Source organism: Mesoplodon mirus, assembly GCF_964341445.2.
Source record: "Mesoplodon mirus genome assembly, chromosome: 5".
Taxonomy (NCBI): Eukaryota; Metazoa; Chordata; class Mammalia; order Artiodactyla; family Ziphiidae; genus Mesoplodon; species Mesoplodon mirus.
Window position 1 is genome coordinate 100,198,807 of NC_138980.1, and position 20,092 is coordinate 100,218,898.

Consider the following 20,092-nt stretch of genomic DNA (forward strand, 5'->3'; position numbering starts at 1 on the left):
TGATTCCTTCTAGAGAATTTTAAATTTCATTTATTGTGTTGTTCATCATTGTTTGCTCTTAGTTCGTCTAGGTCCTTGTTAAATGTTTCTCGTATTTTCTCCATTCTATTTCCAAGATTTTGGATCATGTTCACTGTCATTACTCTGAATTATTTTTCAGGTAGACTATTTCCTCTTTATTTGTTCGGTCTGGTGGGTTTTTACCTTGCTCCTTCATTTGCTGGGGGTTTCTCTGTCTTCACATTTTGTTTAACTTACTGTGTTTGGGGTATCCTTCTCACAGGCTGTAGGTTCACAGTTCCTGTTGTTTTTGGTGTGTGCCCTCAGAGGCTAAGGTTGGTTCAGTGGGTTGTGTAGGCTTCCTGGTGGAGGGGACTGGTGCCTGTGTTCTGGAGGAAGAGCCTGGATCTTGTCTTTCTGGTGGGCAGGACTGTGTCTACTGGTGTGTTTTGGGGTGTCTGTCACCTTATTATGATTTTAGGCAGCCTCTCTGCTAATGGGTGGGGTTGTGTTCCTGTCTTGCTAGTTGTTTGCCATAGGGTGTCCAGCATTGTAGCCTGCTGGTCATTGAGTGGAGCTGGGTCTTAGCATTGAGATGGATATCTCTGGGAGAGCTTTCGCCATTTAATACTATGTGGAGCTGGGAGATTTCTCTTGGACCAATGTCCTGAACTCGGCTCTCCCACCTAAGAGGCTCAGGCCTGACACCTGGCCAGAGTACCAAGACTCTGTCAGCCACGTGGCTCAGAAGAAAAGGGAGAGGAAAGAAGAAAGGAAGGAAGGAAGGAAGGAAGGAAAGAAAGAAAGAAAGAAAGAAAGAAAGAAAGAAAGAAAGGGAGGAAGGAAGAAAGGGAGGAAGGAAGGGAGAAAGAAAGAAAGAAAGAAAGGAAAGAAAGAAGGAAAGAAAGAGAAAATAAAATAAAATAGTTACTAAAATAAAAAATAATTATTAAAAATTATTGAAAAATTAAAAAGTAATAAGAAAGGAAAGAAAGAAAGAAGTGAGCAACCAAACCAAAAAACAAATCCACCAATGATAACAAGTGTTAAAAATAATACTAAAAATAAAAAAGGATAGACAGAATGCTAGGAGAATTGGTAAAAGCAAAGCTATAGACAAAATCACACAAAGAAGAATACACATACACACTCACAAAAAGAGAAAAAGGAAATATATATATATATATATATTGTTGCTCCCAAAGTCCACTGCCTCGATTCTGGGATTATTCGTTGTCTATTCAGGTATTCCACAGATGCAGGGTACATCAAGTTTATTGTGGAGATTTAATCTGCTGCTCCTGAGGCTGCTGGGAGAGGTTTCCATTTCTTGTCTTTGTTCGCACAGCTCCTGTGGTTCAGCTTTGGATTTGGCCCCGCCTCTGAGTGTAGGACGCCTGAGGGCATCTATTCTTTGCTCAGACAGGACAGGGTTAAAGGAGCAGCTGATTAGGGGGCTCTGGTTCACTCAGGCCGGTGGGAGGGAGGGGTACGGAATGCATGGCGAGCCTGCCACGGCAGAGGCCAGCGTGATTTTGCAACAGCCTGAGGTGCACCGTGTGTTCTCCCGGGGAAGTTGTCCCTGGATCATGGGACCCTGGCAATGGCAAGCCGCACAGGCTCCCGGGAGGGGAGGTGTGGATAGTGACCTGTGCTTGTACACAGGCTTCTTGCTGGCAGCAGCAGCAGCCTTAGCATTTCATGCCCATCTCTGGTGTCTCTGCTGATGGCCGCAGTTCGTGCCCATCTCTGCAGCTTGTTTAGGTTGTGCTCTCAATCCCCTCTCTTCACGCACCCAAAACAATGGTCTCTTGCCTCTTAGGCAGGTCCAGACTTTCTCCCGGACTCCCTCCCAGCTAGCTGTGGCGCACTAGCCCCCTTCAGGCTGTGTTCATGCAGCCAACACCAGTCCTCTCCCTGGGATCTGAACTCCAAAGCCCAAGCCTCAGCCCCCAGGCCCCACCCACCCTGGCGGGTGAGCAAACAAGCCTCTCGGGCTGGTGAGTGCTGGTCGGCACCGATCCTCTGTGTGGGAATCTCTCCTCTTTGCCCTCTGCACCCCTGTTGCTGCATTCTCCTCTGTGGCTCTTAAGCTTCCACCCTGCCACCCCCGTCTCCACCAGTGAAGGGGCTTCCTAGTGTGTGCAAGCTTTTCCTCCTTCACAGCTCCCTCCAACTGGTGCAGATCCCGTCCCTATTCTTCTGTCTCTGTTTTTTCTTTTTTCTTTTGCCCTACCCAGGTTTGTGGGGAGCTTCTTGCCTTTTGGGAAGTCTGAGGTCTTCTGCCAGTGTTCAGTAGGTGTTCTGTAGGAGTTGTTCCACATGCACATGTATTTCTGATGTATTTGTGGGGAGGAAGGTGATCTCCACGTCTTACTCTTCCGCCATCTTGAAGGTCTTCTCTACTATCGTTGATATAACATTTTTCTCCTGTCCTGGGAGTTTGAATGGGACAATGGCATCACGGAAGAAGGGAAAGCTGAACTCTCTACCTACGGGTCTTGGCTCTGCTTCCTTTTTTTTTAATAAACGTATTTACTTTATTTACTTATTTTTGGCTGCATTGGGTCTTCATTGCTGTGTGCAGGCTTTCTCTAGTTGTGGCGAGCGGAGGCTAATCTTTACTGTGGTGCGCAGGCTTCTCGTTGCAGTGGCTTCTCGTTGTGGAGCATGGGCTCTAGGTACACAGACTTCAGTAGTTGTGGCACGTGGGCTCAGTAGTTGTGGCTCATGGGCTCTAGAGCACAGGCATAGTAGTTGTGGCACACAGACTTAGCTGCTCCACGGCATGTGGGATCTTCCCGGACCAGGGCTCAAACCCGTGTCCCCTGCATTGGCAGGTGGATTCTTAACCATTGTGCCACCAGGGAAGCCCCTTGGCTCTGCTTCTTGACTTCACTCCCTTCTCTCATCTCCACAGCTCTCATTTCTCATCTTTACATGAGAGGTGGTAAAAGAATACTAAGTGATTATGACATTTCTTCTATTTCATGTTACTTTTTAAAACTTTTCCCACTTGGGTAGCTAAACACTTGGCATATATGTAAAGTTTGGGAGAGCAGAAGAACACACAATAAGGTTTGAAGTGTCAAAAATATAAGGTGTAGGAGACTTCAAGGATATAAAGAATATAGAAGGTAAAGGTAAACCTTTCTATTTTCATTAAGAGGAGAAGCAAAGATAGCTTAGGCATTGATGTGTCCCTAAGAAAGTTGCCTGTGCACTAACCATGCCCTTTAATTTGGACCAGATAGATAGAATGGGGAAAAAACAATTCCAAAGAGCTGTGAGGAAGTCCAGATTACAGAGAAACCACATCACTTCCCAGTAGAGCCCAGAGAGGTGGAAAGACCTCAGAATTTCCCTGCATACTAGACATGACACAAGAGCAGAGGCTGCATTGTGGGTTTAGGGCAATCAACCTCAGACAATCTTGTAGTTTCTGCTGCCCACCAGAATGATTCAGGAAGAGAAAAAACATAGAATGGGGACTCAGCAGACCCCAAGAGGCCTATAATCTAAAATCAAGACATGGCACAGGCACAGCAATGATCTGGGGGAAAAAATGCAAAGATCAAGGACCCAATGAGATGACGTACAGCTCAGCAGATGTCAAGCACTAAAGTGTGCTCCAATCTCAATACATTGCCTGGACTCTTCAGAAGTCCCCTAGAACTCAGACTCACTTCAGGGAGGAGATGAAAACTGTGCATTGACTTAGATTTTCTATTACCCAGTAAAAAAGGAGGCTTGGAGTAGGTTAAAATAAGTAATAAAAAGCAAAGTTACATTTCCAGCACACCTGATTTCATAGACTGAGATTTACATCTCTACAGAGTAGATGGCATAAAATGGTTTCTAATCTCCATTTAAACACTTCCATCATCTCACACATCTCAGAATATAAGTGAAGTTGGCCACTCTTTTGTTAGTCTTTATCCTAACTACTTAAAGTTCAAATTCCCTCAAATTCCCTGAAATTACACAGTATACTCAGTCTTCTCTACAGGTAAACCTCCTCCTCAAGACTTTTTTTACATAGTGATTTAAATAGCCTTTTTGCTACTACTGCTGCAACATTATACTCATGTTTCTTTTTAGTAAAAGTCTGATGTGTTATTGGCAGGGACCGGGAACACCATTTGTATGGAGCATGGAGGATTATTACAGAAAAACAGAGACTATGTTTTATATTTCCACTTGTCCCCAAGGGACTTAGCATGATGCCAGGCTCTACCATTTACTGTGTGATTTAAGGCAAATTAGTAATCTCTCTGAGCTTCAGTTATTTCCTCTGTAAAATGAGGGCAATGAATTGGTTCTTGTGACAGTCCAATGAGACGATGTATGTAAAATTATTGTATGCTGCCCAATTTAGTTATTTAATAAATGAAAACTATTTTTGAACTGACACAACTTGATTAGTTGTCAAATCAAGACTCGCACAAATCAGAGATCTCACCCAGAATCAAGAGGCAAAGGCGAAGCAGGGAGAGCTCTGGGATATACCATGTGGCTCTACAAGTCCTTCCTTTCTATATCCCACGGACTTTCTGGCTCTCAGTAACACTTGAGATCCCAGTGAGGTTGTCCCATAAATCCACAGATTCTGCATTTGTTTGCCTTCAGTAATCCTAAAACAAGGATATAGAACTACTAGCATTCCACAGATAAGGATTCTCCTGCTAAGCAATACCATGAGGATGGTTAGCAGCATGTTTACAGTGATGTTGAAGTTGGTCACCTGCTTCCTTTCACTGGAAGGGAATCAACTGGTCTGGTACTCTGGTAATTATTTATCAGAAGAGAAATGGGTTACAGGCCACTTGTTTTAATCCTTCCCGTTTTGTACTATCTTGTTCAAACATTACTGAATCAATATTGAATTAATGTTCAAACTTTATGAAATCATAAAGTGATCTGTGACTAGAGCCCATGACTATTCGCTCCAAACGAATTCTTCTTCATATCTGGAGTCCTCTCCTTCCTTTTCTGTAAATTAATACACAGGTTTGGGATTTTTTTCTCTGAAAATATGTTTATGAAAATATTTATAGCAATCACACACACACACACACAATGATTTTCCATCTGAGCAGTTAATGATATATGTTCATGTATATTAATCAATATTCACTCTTTTATTGTGTCATATCTAAATCTGGTTTTGCAGAATAAATACAGAAAACTACTAATTTATGAAAGTATAGAGTTACTACTTACTTAGGGTGAAAGAATGAAAGTGGAGTGGGAGGAAACCGTGTAAAGAAACTCATGGGAGACAGAAACTTTGAAAATCTGTTTTATGCTAATAAAGCATAAAAATATCTGATTTTTAACAAAATTGTCCTTAGAGAGACTTGTTCACTTTATTCAGCTCAAGTCTGCTCCCCTTGGTGGTTTGAGTGGCTCTGATGGTCCTTTAGTGTTCATATAATGATGCCAGAGAGGCGCCTATGTCTGAAAATGAGCACATTTCCACCCAAGGACTTTTAAAGTACCTTTTTAAAAAAATACTTTTTAAAGTACTTTTTTAAAAGTTTCAATGAATTTTCATTAAAGATTTGTTTGCCCTTGGAATAGTCTTTTTTTTAAAAGTGTGCTAATTTCTCTTCCCTAAATGAAGTCACCCAATTATGTAGTTAAGTATTTGTCAAAAAAAAAAAAAATCCTGGGTAAACAAAAGTAAGAATTAACCCAAAGAAAAATTTAATGCCTCCAAATTTGGCATTTATTTTAATTCTCTGTACTCCCCCCCATTTCATCTCTCCTTGCTTCCATTTTAAATTATTTCTTTCTAAGAAGCTGAGGACACACTTTTGGATTGTCTTTTTTTTTTTTTTTTAATAATTGATTCTCAATTATGAGAGCTAGCAAGGCTGGAACACTTTCTCCACATCTGCACAAATTTTTGTGTTCCAGCACAGTGTGTGCTTCTATTGTCTTTTACCAAGGTGTATATTTCCCCTAACTTTTTGGGCTCTGAAACCAGTTAGGGAGATAGAAAGATACAATATGAAAACAATTACAGGTAAATGCATGCCAAGCGTTCTTTATCAGTCTTAACTCTATGTCATCTACTAAAAGAATAAAAGCAATGTATAATAAATCTATGTTGCTTATACAGATTATCTTTGACTATAACAGCTAACATAAATTACAATTTTTATAACATTTGTTTAAAACTCTGTGCTTGTACAATTTGAGGGTATAGAAGTATAAGGAATGAAATCTAGCTACAGTATGAGAATAATGAATGGGAAAACAAGAAGTTCTGTAGAAAAATCTAGAGGAGAAATAGTAGAAGTACATAGAAGTAAAGGAAAAAATAATTTTCCAGGGTATTTAAACAAATTTAAAATAGTGTATGTGTTATCTTTGCACAAAACTTAAAAAAATCTAACTGTTGACAAGATACCTTATTTGGTCCAACAGTTATTTTGTGGTTTTTTTTTAACAGTCCTCTCAACAATTAGTGAGCTCAGAACACTTTTTTTTTGGGGGGGGAGTACAATTACTTTACAATATTGTGTTAGTTTCTGCTGTACAATTAAATGAATCAGCTATATGTACACCTACATTCCCTCCCTCTTGGACCTCCCTCCCATCCCCACCCCCCATCCCACACATCTAGGTTGTCACAGAGCACTGGACTAAGCTTCCTGTGCTTTATAGCATGTTCCCACTAGCTATCTATTTTAGGCATGGTAGTGTATATATGTCAATCCTAATCTCCCAATTCGGCCCACCCTCCCCTTCCCCCCGCATCCACATGTCCATTCTCTAAGTCTACTTCTCTATTCCTGCCCTGCAAATAGGTTCATCTGTACCATTTTTCTAGACAACAGTTTTTATTAGACTTTCTTATTCTCCCTAGTATAATAGTAGTGTGCCTAATGGTAATCATATTAGTAGGGCAAAATACAGCTTCAATAGTGATGGGCTAACTTTTGATTTTTAGTAAAGCTATTTATTTATTTTTCCATGTATTGTTTAAGTTTAGGTCAGAAAATTTTTCTTCCTAAATCTAGATTTCTGGGTCCCTTTTAGTCAGGAAAGATTTATTAAATAAATGAATGCATTAAATGTATCATATATTTCACATTTAATGCGTAACTTAAATTGGAGATAAGGCATTATTTTTATTATATGTTTGTGTGTGTATTTTTTCTTCCTTTGATACTCAACTGTTAATCTTTAGAAATGCACTTATTATGGTAATGTACTGAAAACATTTCCCAAAAGTGAATTTTGACAAGAGATTTGGAAAAGAACAGGTGGCCTTCTTGCCAGACTGCAGGTGCAAGGAAGAAGGGACAAAGTCAGAGTCAAGGGAACTAGGAGGCAGGTGTGAGAGAGAGAAGAGCAGCAAAAAGTTCACTAGAAGGAAATGGATAGATATGGGAATAAGAAAAGAAGCAGGCGATAAGAGAAAGCAGTCAGTAAAAGGGAGTCCCTGCCAGGAGACATCTGCAGAAAACATCTGTAGACACTTCTCTGTGACTGCCAGGAAGGAGGATACCTGCCACAGAGACATACAAAAAGGTTTAACTACCTGTAGTATTTGGTTGAAGGGTATACACAATGCTCAGTGCACCAGCCTCTAATTACTCTATGACAGCCCCAGTTCCACCCTCCCAGGGGAAAACATATGTTAAAGCACTTAGTATTGACTGAAACATAAGGAAATTCTTTGATTCATCTCTTTCCCCACAAGCCTGCCTTATTTCATCCTCACTTGTGTGAGAAAAACAGAAAAAATTGTCCTTCCAAAGGGAGATAGGAAATGGTTCTGATCCATTTATCACAAACTGTTTGCTTTGCTTTCGTACCTGAGGTTAGAAAAATTCTGCCAACACTGCCCTGTCAGACTGGTACTGAATGCAACACTAGGTATGATAAAGGTACTAGCAGCTGGAATGGTACTGTCTAAAGTGTTAGAATTGATCACTGTGCCAGCCATCTGGAAGACTGAACAGTCATTAGAAGATCAACAGTGAAAAAGATACCCCTCCCTGCCTTGTCCCTCCTTGAACATCATATCCTTCCTGCGCTCTACATTATCCCATTTACAGTTCATTCAGGGCTGATGTAGCAGAGAGGAAATGTGGAGAAGTCAGAGACAGAGAGAGAAACCTTACAAATGAAAAAAATATTCTTTATCCTGACAAGTGGAGCTCACATTTTTGAAAAAGAAAAATATGCCATAGATTTCTGTATACACATTAGTACCCCTGGCCCATTCGAATCATTCAATCAGATAAAAATTGCCCCTCACAGAGTGAGTGCATTTTGTGAGTCAATCACAGGCATGTCTATGTGGAGGGGCTACTATATAGAGCCAGGGTCTCCAGGTCAATGATGAGCCAGATGCTGCCAATGGCGCCACTACCAGGTTACTGCTTCTGAGAGCTGGTGCTTTTGAAGTGAGGTCAGCTGAAAGAAACAAGCAACCACAGAAAATAAAATGGAGCCCCTAAGAGGCCTCGGCAAAAAAAATGCACATACACAATTGCCTGTTAGGCTTTACATCCAAGTTTCATTAGTCTGCATTATCTTGATAGTGACTTGCTGGGCTGTGCTGGAAAGTCACTAAACTTTCTATGCTACTCAGTCTTTCAATCTATAAAATAAGCCAATAAAAGCAATTTGATATAGAATAATGTTCCATATAAGCAGGTGTCCTTGAAATCATTCACTTTATTTAAGCGATCAAATAGATTAGCTTCCTATTGACAGCCTCACATGCTATCACAGGAAGTATCTATGAAGGACAACAGTCAAATGCCTAGGGCATTCATAAAACCAAAATTTATAATCAGTTGGAATTTGAGGAGGCCTCTTCTTTTTGCTCGCTCAGGCCCTCAAATTACAAAAAATCAAGGATTCTAAGCCCTTAGATTAGCAAAAGAATCAAATTCCCCTTTCCACACACAGGCACAAACGTGGATGGATACACTGTGACTAAGAATTGAGTCAAGAATGGGGACCAACAGAAAAGAAAAACTAAAATGCTGACCCATAAGCAATTCAACCATATACTTCCTCTACTCAAACCACTTTGGTCTCAATACATAAGTATCTGGGAAATATAAGAAAAGAAAGATTTTTTAAAAAAAGAAAGGAGAAACAAGCCCAAGAAGAGGTAGAAAAAGGAATGAAGAATAGTTTATGGAACACAAGTATTCACTCTCATTTCTTTCCTCTCCCCACCCCCAGTCATATCTATCAAACTACTACACTCATAAGGACAAAACCCATTATTATTTCTTATGAACATCCCCCCATCCAAACCACCATCTTCTCACTCCCACTTAACTTTTATGAAGTATTGTGCACACACTATAGATGGTTCATAAATGTTATCTGACCAATAAGTCCAATCATATGAATGCAATAATTACTCTTGGAAACAAATACCACTTTTCCATACTTTAGTTTTATATAATTTGGCAGAAGAAGAGATTGAGAGAAGTATAGCTCTCGGAACATAGAGAAGCATAGCAATTTACAACTGCATTTGTATCTATTCATGGATGAGATTTTAAAAAATCTTTTTCAAAACTTGTTTCATACTTCTGTACAAATAATTTTATAGGGTGAAATTTCATTTGCACATAGATTTATACAACTGATGTAAACTCTATCACCTTTATCAGTAGGTAAATTTCTTCAAAGTAAAGACATATTGTATTTTACTTCCAATTCCCAATAAATGCTGACTGATAGAGATAGATATTTCAGAGCCAGTCTGATGGCCAGATCTCTTGCCATCGCTGATTTTATAGTCTTGTTTTTGGTCTTTTGTTTATTTGCTTCTGTTAATATGAACCATCTGTGCCTCTCATCCTGTGTTTTTAAATAAGCTGCCTAATGGTAGGATTTAAAATTTTTATATTTTACCCTTAAGCCTGCTGTTGGTCGCTTTTGTCAAAATTGAATGTCTGCCCTTTAAAAGGTCATTTCTGAGATTTAAACCTGTTGGTTTATGTTATTACAGCAAATCTCACCCCAGAATGTTTGGTGTTGTACAATAACAACCTGTCCACTGCTGTGTGGAATGAATAACTAAGTCAAAAGCCACTATTTCCTCTTAGTTGTAAAGATCAACTTTTAAACACATACACATTTGGTGGTTTGCCTTTTCACATCTTTCAAGCATCTAGCAAGTAATATTCCAAAGAAAGTTTACCAAGGCAATCCCTTTTAGGCAACTTTTTGAAAGGGAGCATTGCTACATGGTAAGACAATGATAAATATCACCAATACACTCAATAAATTATTTCTCTAGTCATAGTTTTCTTTGGCCTCATAGATTCAACAACTAAATTATCCTTTATTTTTATTTAACACAATATAGTTCTATATTATTCAGTGGAAAGAGAATACATATGCTTTCTAAAGAGAACTGGAGAGGGTCTAAATTACAAACATATTACCAAAAAATGTACAGGTGAGTACAAAACAATAAAAATAGATTTCAGAAGAGATATAATAAGACTTTTAAAGATGAAAAAGCACTTTTTTCCCCCAAGAATAGGGATTAGTTGTAAGAAATGTGTACTAAATTTGATCATAGGTTTCTAGAAAGCCAGTGGTAAAGGGCTGTCCGGGGGAACTATTGTGTTTTCTAATTCCCACTTAATCATTTATGAGACACACACCATCATCTTTTTCTTGATAACTGCAGAGTTAACAGGGATCCCAAAAATTAATATTGGAATTGTCTTTTGGTGTTGATAACCACGACCTAATGGGATCAAATGCTTTAGCATTCAAGAAATGAAGGAAGGAGTCCAATAGCCCTATTTACTGGTCCAAAAATGTCTCTAATTTTGGAAACTAGTAGAAATATTAATACTATTAATGTTAGAAATAACAAGTAACTAGTATATTGGTCTATATATTGTAAGAACATTGAATACATAATTAAGGATCCTGAAAAACAACCATCTCAAGATGACAGTCAGGTACTTCAGTCACCATAACTTCTTTTTAGTATATACTCTAAAGAGTGCAACTCAAAAATAACTATTTGTTTCATTTTTGATACCCTAGAAATTACAAGTTTATAAGTGTGCTGTTGTTCTCTTAAATTAGTTACCTTACACAGTTTAAAATGTGGACAGTGCTCCAAATATTAAGAGAACATTAATAGGAATTGCCTTTAGAACTAGTTTACAAGAACACAGGCCTTATATTTTACTAAATGCATGGTATTCCACAGTCATCTTTCTGATTTTTATTAAAGAGATGTAACAGCAACAGTTTGAATTTGGAAGCCACACAAATCTGGTTTTTGAAACCTAAGTCCACTACACATTGCCTGACACAGGTCACATTACTTAACCACTTGGCACCTCTGGTTCATAGTTTGCACAACGAAGGTAATAACACAGACCTTGAAGACTTTTGTGAGGGTAAAATTTATGTATAAAGTCTCTTACACCGAGTTGCTGCTTAAGAAATATTTGTCCGTAAACAAATTCTCTACAATTATATAAAATGCAACAGCTGAATCATTTCTGAGTTTAATTCTGGAGATTATTTTACTAATATTGCTAGTGATAAAGGCAATACTAGTGGCAAGAGGAAGTTTTTTTTTTATTACCACTATCAATGAAATTCTATTTTATTTTATAATTTCCTTGGTTCCTCTCTACTTCACTTTTAGCTTCCTCCAATAACACATAATCTCCATGCTTTTGCCACAACACAATTATTAATGAGGGGAGGTAGAAAGAAAGGTAAACTAGTGTGTCTTTTGGTATCAACAAAAGCATGCACTCCTAAAAGAAAATCCAGCCACAAGTTAAACCAAATACTTTCAGCAAATCAATATATTTTGAAGCTGTGGCATTTGATGACACCTCAAAAAGTAACCTTTTAACTTTCTAATCATATTATTAAATGACTCCCAACAAACACTATAAACATAACCTTTACCTTCTAAGACATGGTGAAAGTAAAACATAAAGTGAAAGTAAGAAATATCTTTGTATTCAGTTTTAAATATCTTTGTATTCTACCTTTACACATCAAAACAAGCCTCATCAATTTATCCTGCTTTATTCAGCAAAAACATACAGCTCCCCTTCTAAAAGTATCTGATTTAAAAAAAAACTTTTGCTATTAGGATGCTAGCAGATAAAAGACCACTCTGTGAACAACATGAATAGGGTTAATAGCATGTAATAATGGTGTCAGTTAATGGTTCTCATGGACATTTTTTATATTAGAGGAATACAAAGCATTATGCATTACGGTAATAACTTCAATTGTGTTTAAGGTAATTTAAATATTTAAAACATAAATCCAAATATAAACTCCTTACCTAAATATAAAAGCAAAAACATACAAATTAAATATGATCAAAGCTATAAAAGCAATAAGTTAAAATTAATATTAATTTAATGTAATGTCTGATGATGCTTTGCCTTAGTCAAATTACCAGATCCAACATTACTGGCTGCTAGAACATAGTTTCTCTTGTGTTCAGTTTAACTACACAACTGCTTTGTGTAATGACTTCATTTTCCCACTACTTTCTGAGATGCCTACTAGCCACACAAAGGGCATGATTGGTAGGCAACTGGACAGAGGAGTCCAGAGTTCAAGGAAGCGGTTTAGGTTGAAGATGCCAAGCTTATAGTTGAACACAAATTTTGTGATATTTTGTGAGATCATGGGAGGAATGAAAGTAGTTTAAGAAGAGGTCTCATAGCAAAAGAATCATGATAGGAAACATGATAAAATAATGATTCAAACTCAAGAGAAATAAATGCCTCTGTGTGTCTAGGTCCCCCTGCTCCTTTCACCACTTGTTTATGGGTTTACCTGTATCTTTACTTCAAATTAGTGAAGTTTAAACTACAGGAAGAGGTAACTAGAATCTACAGAACTGCCTCAGCAGGTGACCGTGTGGAATTGAGAGCACTAAGGGAAGAGTGACAGGCACTTTAGCTCACTACCATTGCCTCAAGTGTACAGGACTTCATTTGCTTTAAAATATAAGGAAGCTGGGCTTCCCTGGTGGCACAGTGGTTGGGAGTCTGCCTGCCGATGCGGGGAGTGAGGGTTCGTGCCCCGGTCTGGGAGGATCCCACGTGCTGCGGAGCGGCTGGGCCTGTGGGCCGTGGCCACTGAGCCTGCACGTCCGGAGCCTGTGCTCCGCAGCAGGAGAGGCCACGGCAGTGAGAGGCCCCCCCCCCCCCCACACACAAATATATATATATATATATATATATGGAAGCTAAAAATATTTCACTTAAAGAATTGGTTCTGCTGTTAGAAAAAAAAAATTCTCATTGTATGTCTAGAAAGAGAAACAAACAAGTTATATAACAGGAAGTGTGCTGTGAGGATACATGGACATAGCTACAGAAACCCAGGACAAGCTGGTGCCCAGAGAATAAAAACCCTGTAACATGGCAGAATCTTTACACTGGTGTTCTGGCTTTACCTTAACTAGGCTACCTATCTCCATTCATACAACTAGAGACAGATTTGCTATCCTTTCTCTTCTTGGTAACTTCTGTTTACTCACAGTTCTGCCTCCTCAGAACTTTGGCTTGTGATCATCACTTAGGGTCCTAATTTTATCCCATGACATCGTTCAATTTTTCTCCCCTTATTAACCACTAATTATTTCCCTATTTCCCAATCAGTCAAATCAAGGGGGCAGAATTCCATCATCTTAACTAGTCAGATTCTTCAGCAATGGCTGTGGACAGGTAAGATTGACCTAGGAAGGATCATAGTTTCTCATGCACCAAGATTGACATCTATAACATAACAATAAGCATAATTTACTCAACATATACCTTCAATGAGAATGAAGACAAAAGTTTATATTTTAAATAATTTACCAAAGGACAACTACTCATGGCACAGTAAGAGAAAAGCTGTGACAATAACTACTAGCAAAATGTATTAATTTTATCTAAACATAACCTGATCTCAGTGAAGTTTGTATGTGTCATGCTGCCCACTATAATTTGAGAAGCAATTTATAAAAATCAATATACTATACAGGTGACTTCTTAATGAGGCCTGGTATATTTCCTACCTCAAATGGAAGGGATTCAAGGACCTCAGATCATGATAATATGGGACCACTAAGTCATATCCAAATAAACAGAGAAATTACAACTGCCAAAAAAATAAAGTGAATGTACTATAGGTATTTCACAATAACACTTCATATTCATTCCTTTTCATAAGAATGGTTGAGTCTGAACAAAATAAATCAACTTTTTGGCCATGGTAAAAATCAATTTTTAACAAAGATAAATGCTCTAATTTAGAAATGCCAGCTGAGGAATCAAGTGTGGAAGCTTTTTTGTGTGTGTGTGTGGGGGGGGGCACTGCATTGGGTCTTCTTTGCTGCATGTGGTTTTTCTCTAGCTGCAGTGAGTGGGGGCTACTCTTCATTGCAGTGAGAAGGCTTCTCATTGCAGTGACTTCTCTTGTTGTGGAGCACAAGCTCTAGGCACGCGGGCTTCAGTACTTGCAGCATGGGGGCTAGAATGCAGGCTCAGCAGTTGTGGTGCACGGGCTCAGTTGCTCCGCAGCATGTGGGATCTTCCCGGACTAGGGATCGAACCTGCGTCCCCTGCACTGGCAGGCAGATTCTTAACCACTCCACTGCCACCAGGAAAGTCCCAAGTGCGGGAGCTTTTAACTTAGATATAATAAACACAAACACTTCCATCCCTACGGCTTCCAGGAACTCTAAAAATCTTCTAATCCTGTATATAGCAAAAAAAGTAACTCCAGAAAAGGATACAATTTTTAAATATTTCAATCTAAAAATAAACCAATTTGGGGCAGTGTTTCCTTAAAATTCCATTTTACATGAGTGGTCATTAAACATGTTGAATGTACAGTAGGGGGCATCAAAGTCTCTACATAATAAAAAATCTTCTCAAGCAGGTGAGAACTCCGTATCTTTTGAAAATGAGATTATTTCAATTTATTGTGAACACTGAGGCTCAGTGTTGGAAGTATTTCGATCTCATTCTTCTTCCCTAAGAAATTAGGTCATATTTGTTAGTCATTGAATTCTGTGTATACATTCAATAAGAAACTTCTATTTAACATATATCTGTTCTGTTCACATAGAAGATTGGTATATAACATTTGGCATAATTAGCCAAGAGCCTGAAACGAGAAACAAGCAAGTCAAAAGGAAAAATCAGAATGCCTTTGGAATATGCTTGAGGAACTTGTTACCTTGAGAAAACACAGGTCATTTTTTTGATAAATACCATCATGCTGGTGTGATGTTATTGCTGCTATTTTTTCATTACTGCAGTGTATAACAGCAATATCACTACCTCCATTTCATTTTACCTTTACATGTTTAATGAGGTATTTTTAATTATGCAAAGAAATTATGAATGGGTGCCATAGTCCCACCCATGAGTTATGTAAATATTTTTATGTTTGTGGTTGATTTTTAAAATCCATATTTGGGAACAAATAAAAGAAGTACTTCAGGGCTTCCCTGGTGGTGCAGTGGTTGAGAGTCCGCCTGCCGATGCAGGGGACACGGGTTCGTGCCCCGGTCCGGGAAGATCCCACATGCCGCGGAGCGGCTGGGCCCGTGAGCCATGGCCACTGAGCCTGCGCGTCTGGAGGCACATGAAAAGCTGCTCAATTTCACTAATTATTAGAGAAATGCAAATCAAAACTACAATGAGGTATCACCTCACACCAGTTAGAATGGGCATCATCAGAAAATCTACAAGCAACAAATGCTGGAGAGGGTGTGGAGAAAAGGGAACCCTCTTGCACTGTTGGTGGGAATGTAAACTGATACAGCCACTATGGAGAACAGTATGGAGGTGCCTTAAAAAACTAAAAATAGAATTACCATATGACTCAGCAATCCCACTACTGGGTATATACCCTGAGAAAACCATAATTCAAATAGACACATGCACCCCAATGTTCAATGCAGCACTATTTACAATAGCCAGGTCATGGAAGCAACCTAAATGCCCATGGACTGACGAATAAAGAAATGTGGTGCACATATACAATGGAATATTACTCAGCATAAATAGGAACGAAATTGGGTCATTTGCAGAGACGTGGATGGACCTAGAGACAGTCATGCAGAGTGAAGTAAGTCAGAAGGAGAAAAACAAGTATCGTATATTAACGAATATATATGGAATCTAGAAAAATGGTACAGATGAACCGGTTGGCAAGGCCGAAATAGAGACACGGATGCAGAGAACAAAGGTATGGACACTAAGGGGGGAAACAAGCCTGGGGGGTATTGGGTGAATTGGGAGATTGGGATTGACATATACACACTAATATGTATAAAATACATAACTAATAAGAACTTGCTGTATAAAAAATAAATAAAATAAAATTGAAAAAAATAAAAGATAACATTCTTGAGCTACAGAAAAATGTTACAAAGACAGTACAGTATCATCAGCTCTTCCCAAAATGTAGTTTGTGTGCTATTGCTATAAACCAAGAATCATTACATTCTAATGTTGAAAATAATGTTACCAATTTTTATTCTTAATTTTCTTTTTTTAACATCTTTATTGAAGTATAACTGCTTTACAATGTTGTGTTAGTTTCTGCTGTATAACAAAGTGAATCAGGTATATGTATACATATATCCCCAACACCCTTCCCTCTGGCATCTCCCTCCCACCCTCCCTATCCCACCCCTCTAGGTGGTCACAAAGCACCAAGCTGATCTCCCTGTGCTATGTAGCTGCTTCCCACTAGCTATCTGTTTTACATTTGGTAGTGTATATATGTTGGAACTCTCTCACTTCATCCCAACTTAACTTTCCTCTTCCCTGTGTCCTCAAGTTCATTATGAACCTCTGCGTCTTTATTCCTGTCCTGCCCCTAGGTTCATCAGAACCATTTTTTTTTTAAAGATTCCATATATATCTGTTAGCATATGGTATTTGTTTTTCTATTGCAGACTTACTTCACTCTGTATGACAGTCTCTAGCTCCATCCACCTCACTACAGATTGCCAAGTAATATTCCATTGTATATATGTGCAACATCTTCTTTATCCATTCATCTGTTAATGGACACTTAAGTTGATTCCATGTCCTGGCTATTGTAAATAGTGCTGCAATGAACATTGTGGTACATGTCTCTTTTTGAATTATGTTTTTTTCAGGGTATATACCCAGTAGTGGGATTGCTGGGTCATACAGTAGTTCTATTTTTAGTTTTTAAGGAACTTCCACACTGTTCTCCATAGTAGCTGTATCAGTTTACATTCCCACCAACAGTGCAAGAGGGTTTCCTTTTCTCCACACCCTCTCCAGCATTTATTGTTTGTAGATTTTCTGATGATGCCTATTCTCACCAGTGTGAGGTGATACCTCATTGTGCTTTTGATTTGCATTTCTCTAATGATTAGTGATGTTGAGCAACCTTCCATGTGTTTATTGGCAATCTGTATATCTTCTTTGGAGAAATGTCTATTTAGGTCTTACACCCATTTTTGGATTGGGTTGTTTTTTTGATATTGAGCTACATGAGCTGTTTATATATTTTTGAGATTAATCCTTTTCAGTTGCTTTGTTTGCACATATTTTATCCCATTCTAAAGGTTCTTTTCTCATCTTGTTTATGGTTTCCTTTGCTCTGCAAAAGCTTTTAAGTTTCATTAGGTCCCATTTGTTTATTTTTGTTTTTATTTCCATTTCTATAGGTCGGTCAAAAAGGATCTTGCTGTGATTTATGTCATAGAGTGTTCTGCCTATCTAAGAGTTTTATAGTGTCTGGCCTTACATTTAGGTCTTTAATCCATTTTGAGTTTATTTTTGTGTATGGTGTTAGGGAGTGTTGTAATTGCATTCTTTTACATGTAGCTGCCCAGTTTTCCCAGCACCACTTATTGAAGCGGCTGTCTTTTCTCCATTGTATATTCTTGCCTCCTTTGTCAAAGGTAAGGTGACCATATGCGTGTGGGATTATCTCTGGGCTTTCTATCCTGTTCCATTGATCTATATTTCTGTTTTTGTGCCAGTACCATACTGTCTTAATTACTGTAGCTTTGTAGTGTAGCCTGAAGTCAGGGAGCCTGATTCCTCCAGCTCCATTTTTCTTCCTCAAGATTGCTTTGGCTACTCAGGGTCTTTTGTGTTTCCTTACAAATTGTAAAATTTTTTGTTCCGATTCTGTGAAAAATCCCATTGGTAGCTTGATAGGGATTGCACTGAATCTGTAGATTGCTTTGGGTAGCACAGTTATATTTACAATGTTGAAAATGGTATATCTCTCCATCTGTTTGTATCATCTTTAATTTTTTCACCAGTGTCTTACAGTTTTCTGCATATAGGTCTTTTGTCTCCTTAGGAAGGTTTACTCCAAGGTATTTTATTCTTTTTGTTGCAATGGTAAAAGGGATTATTTCCTTAATTTCTCTTTCTGATCTTTCGCTGTAAGTGTATAGGAATGCAAGAGATCTCTGTGCATTAATTTTGTAACCTGCTACTTTACCAAATTCATTGGTAGTAGTTTTCTGGTAGCATCTTTAGTATTCTTTATGTATAGTATCATGTCATCTGCAAGCCGTGACAGATTTGCTTCTTCTTTTCTGATTTGGATTCCTTTTATTTCCTTTTCTTCTCTGATTGCTGTGGTTAAAACTTTCAAAGCTATGTTGAATAACAGAGGTGAGAGTGGGCAACCTTGTCTTGTTCCTGATCTTAGAGGAAATGCTTTCACTTTTTCACCATTGAGAACGATGTTGCCTGTGGGTTTGTCATATATGGCCTTTATTATGTTGAGGTAGGTTCCCTCTATGCCCACTATCTGGAGCGTTTTTATCGTAAATGGATGTTGAACTTTGTCAAAAGCTTTTTCTGCACCTATTGAGATCATCATACGGTTTTTATTCTTCAGTCTGTTAACATGGTGTAGCAAATTGACTGATTTACATATATTGAAGAATCCTTGCATTCCTGGGATAAACCCCACATGATCATGGTGTATGATCCTTTTAATGTGCTGTTTGATTCTGTTTGCTAGTATTGTGTTGAGGATTTTTGCATCTATGTTCATCAGTGATATTGGTCTGTAATTTTCGTTTTTTGTGACATCTTCATCTGGTTTTGGTATCAGGGTGATGGTGGCCTTGTAGAATGAGTTTAGGAGTGTTCCTCCCTCTGCTATAGTTTGGAAGAGTTTGAGAAGATAGGTGTTAGCTCTTCTCTAAATGTTTGATAGAATTCACCTGGGAAGCCATCTGGTCTTGGGCTTTTCTTTGTTGAAAGATTTTTAATCACAGTCTCAATTTCAGTGCTTGTGAGTGGTCTGTTCATATTTTGTATTTCTTCCTGGTTCAGTCTCAGAAGATTGTGCTTTTCTAAGAATTTGTCCATTTCTTCCAGGTTGTCCATTTTATTGGCATATAGTTGCTTGTAGTAATCTCTTATGATCCTTTGTATTTCTGCAGTGTCAGTTGTTACTTCTCCTTTTTCATTTCTAATTCTATTGATTTGAGTCTTCTCCCTTTTTTTCTTGATGACTATAGCTAATGGTTTATCAACTTTATCTTCTCAAAGAACCAGCTTTAGTTTTATTGATCTTTGCTATGGTTTCCTTCATTTCTTTTTCATTATTTTCTAATCTGATCTTTATGATTTCTTTCCTTCTGCTAACTTTGGGGTTTTTTTTGTTTTGTTTTGTTCTTCTTTCTCTAATTGCTTTAGGTGTAAGGTTAGGCCGTTTATTAGAGATGTTTCTTGTTTCTTGATGTAGGATTGTATTGCTATAAACTTCCCTCTTAGAACTGCTTTTGCTGCATTCCATAGGTTTTGGGTTGTCGTGTGTTCATTGTCAATTGCTTCTAGGTATTTTTTGATTGCTCTTTGATTTCTTCAGTGATCTCTTGGCTATTTAGTAGCGTATTGTTTACCCTCCATGTGTTTGTACTTTTTACAATTTTTTTCCTCTAATTGATATCTAGTCTCATAGTGTTGTGATTGGAAATGATACTTGATACGATTTCAATTTTCTTAAATTTACCAAGGCTTGATTTGTGACCCAAGATATGATCTATCCTGGAGAACATTCCATGAGCACT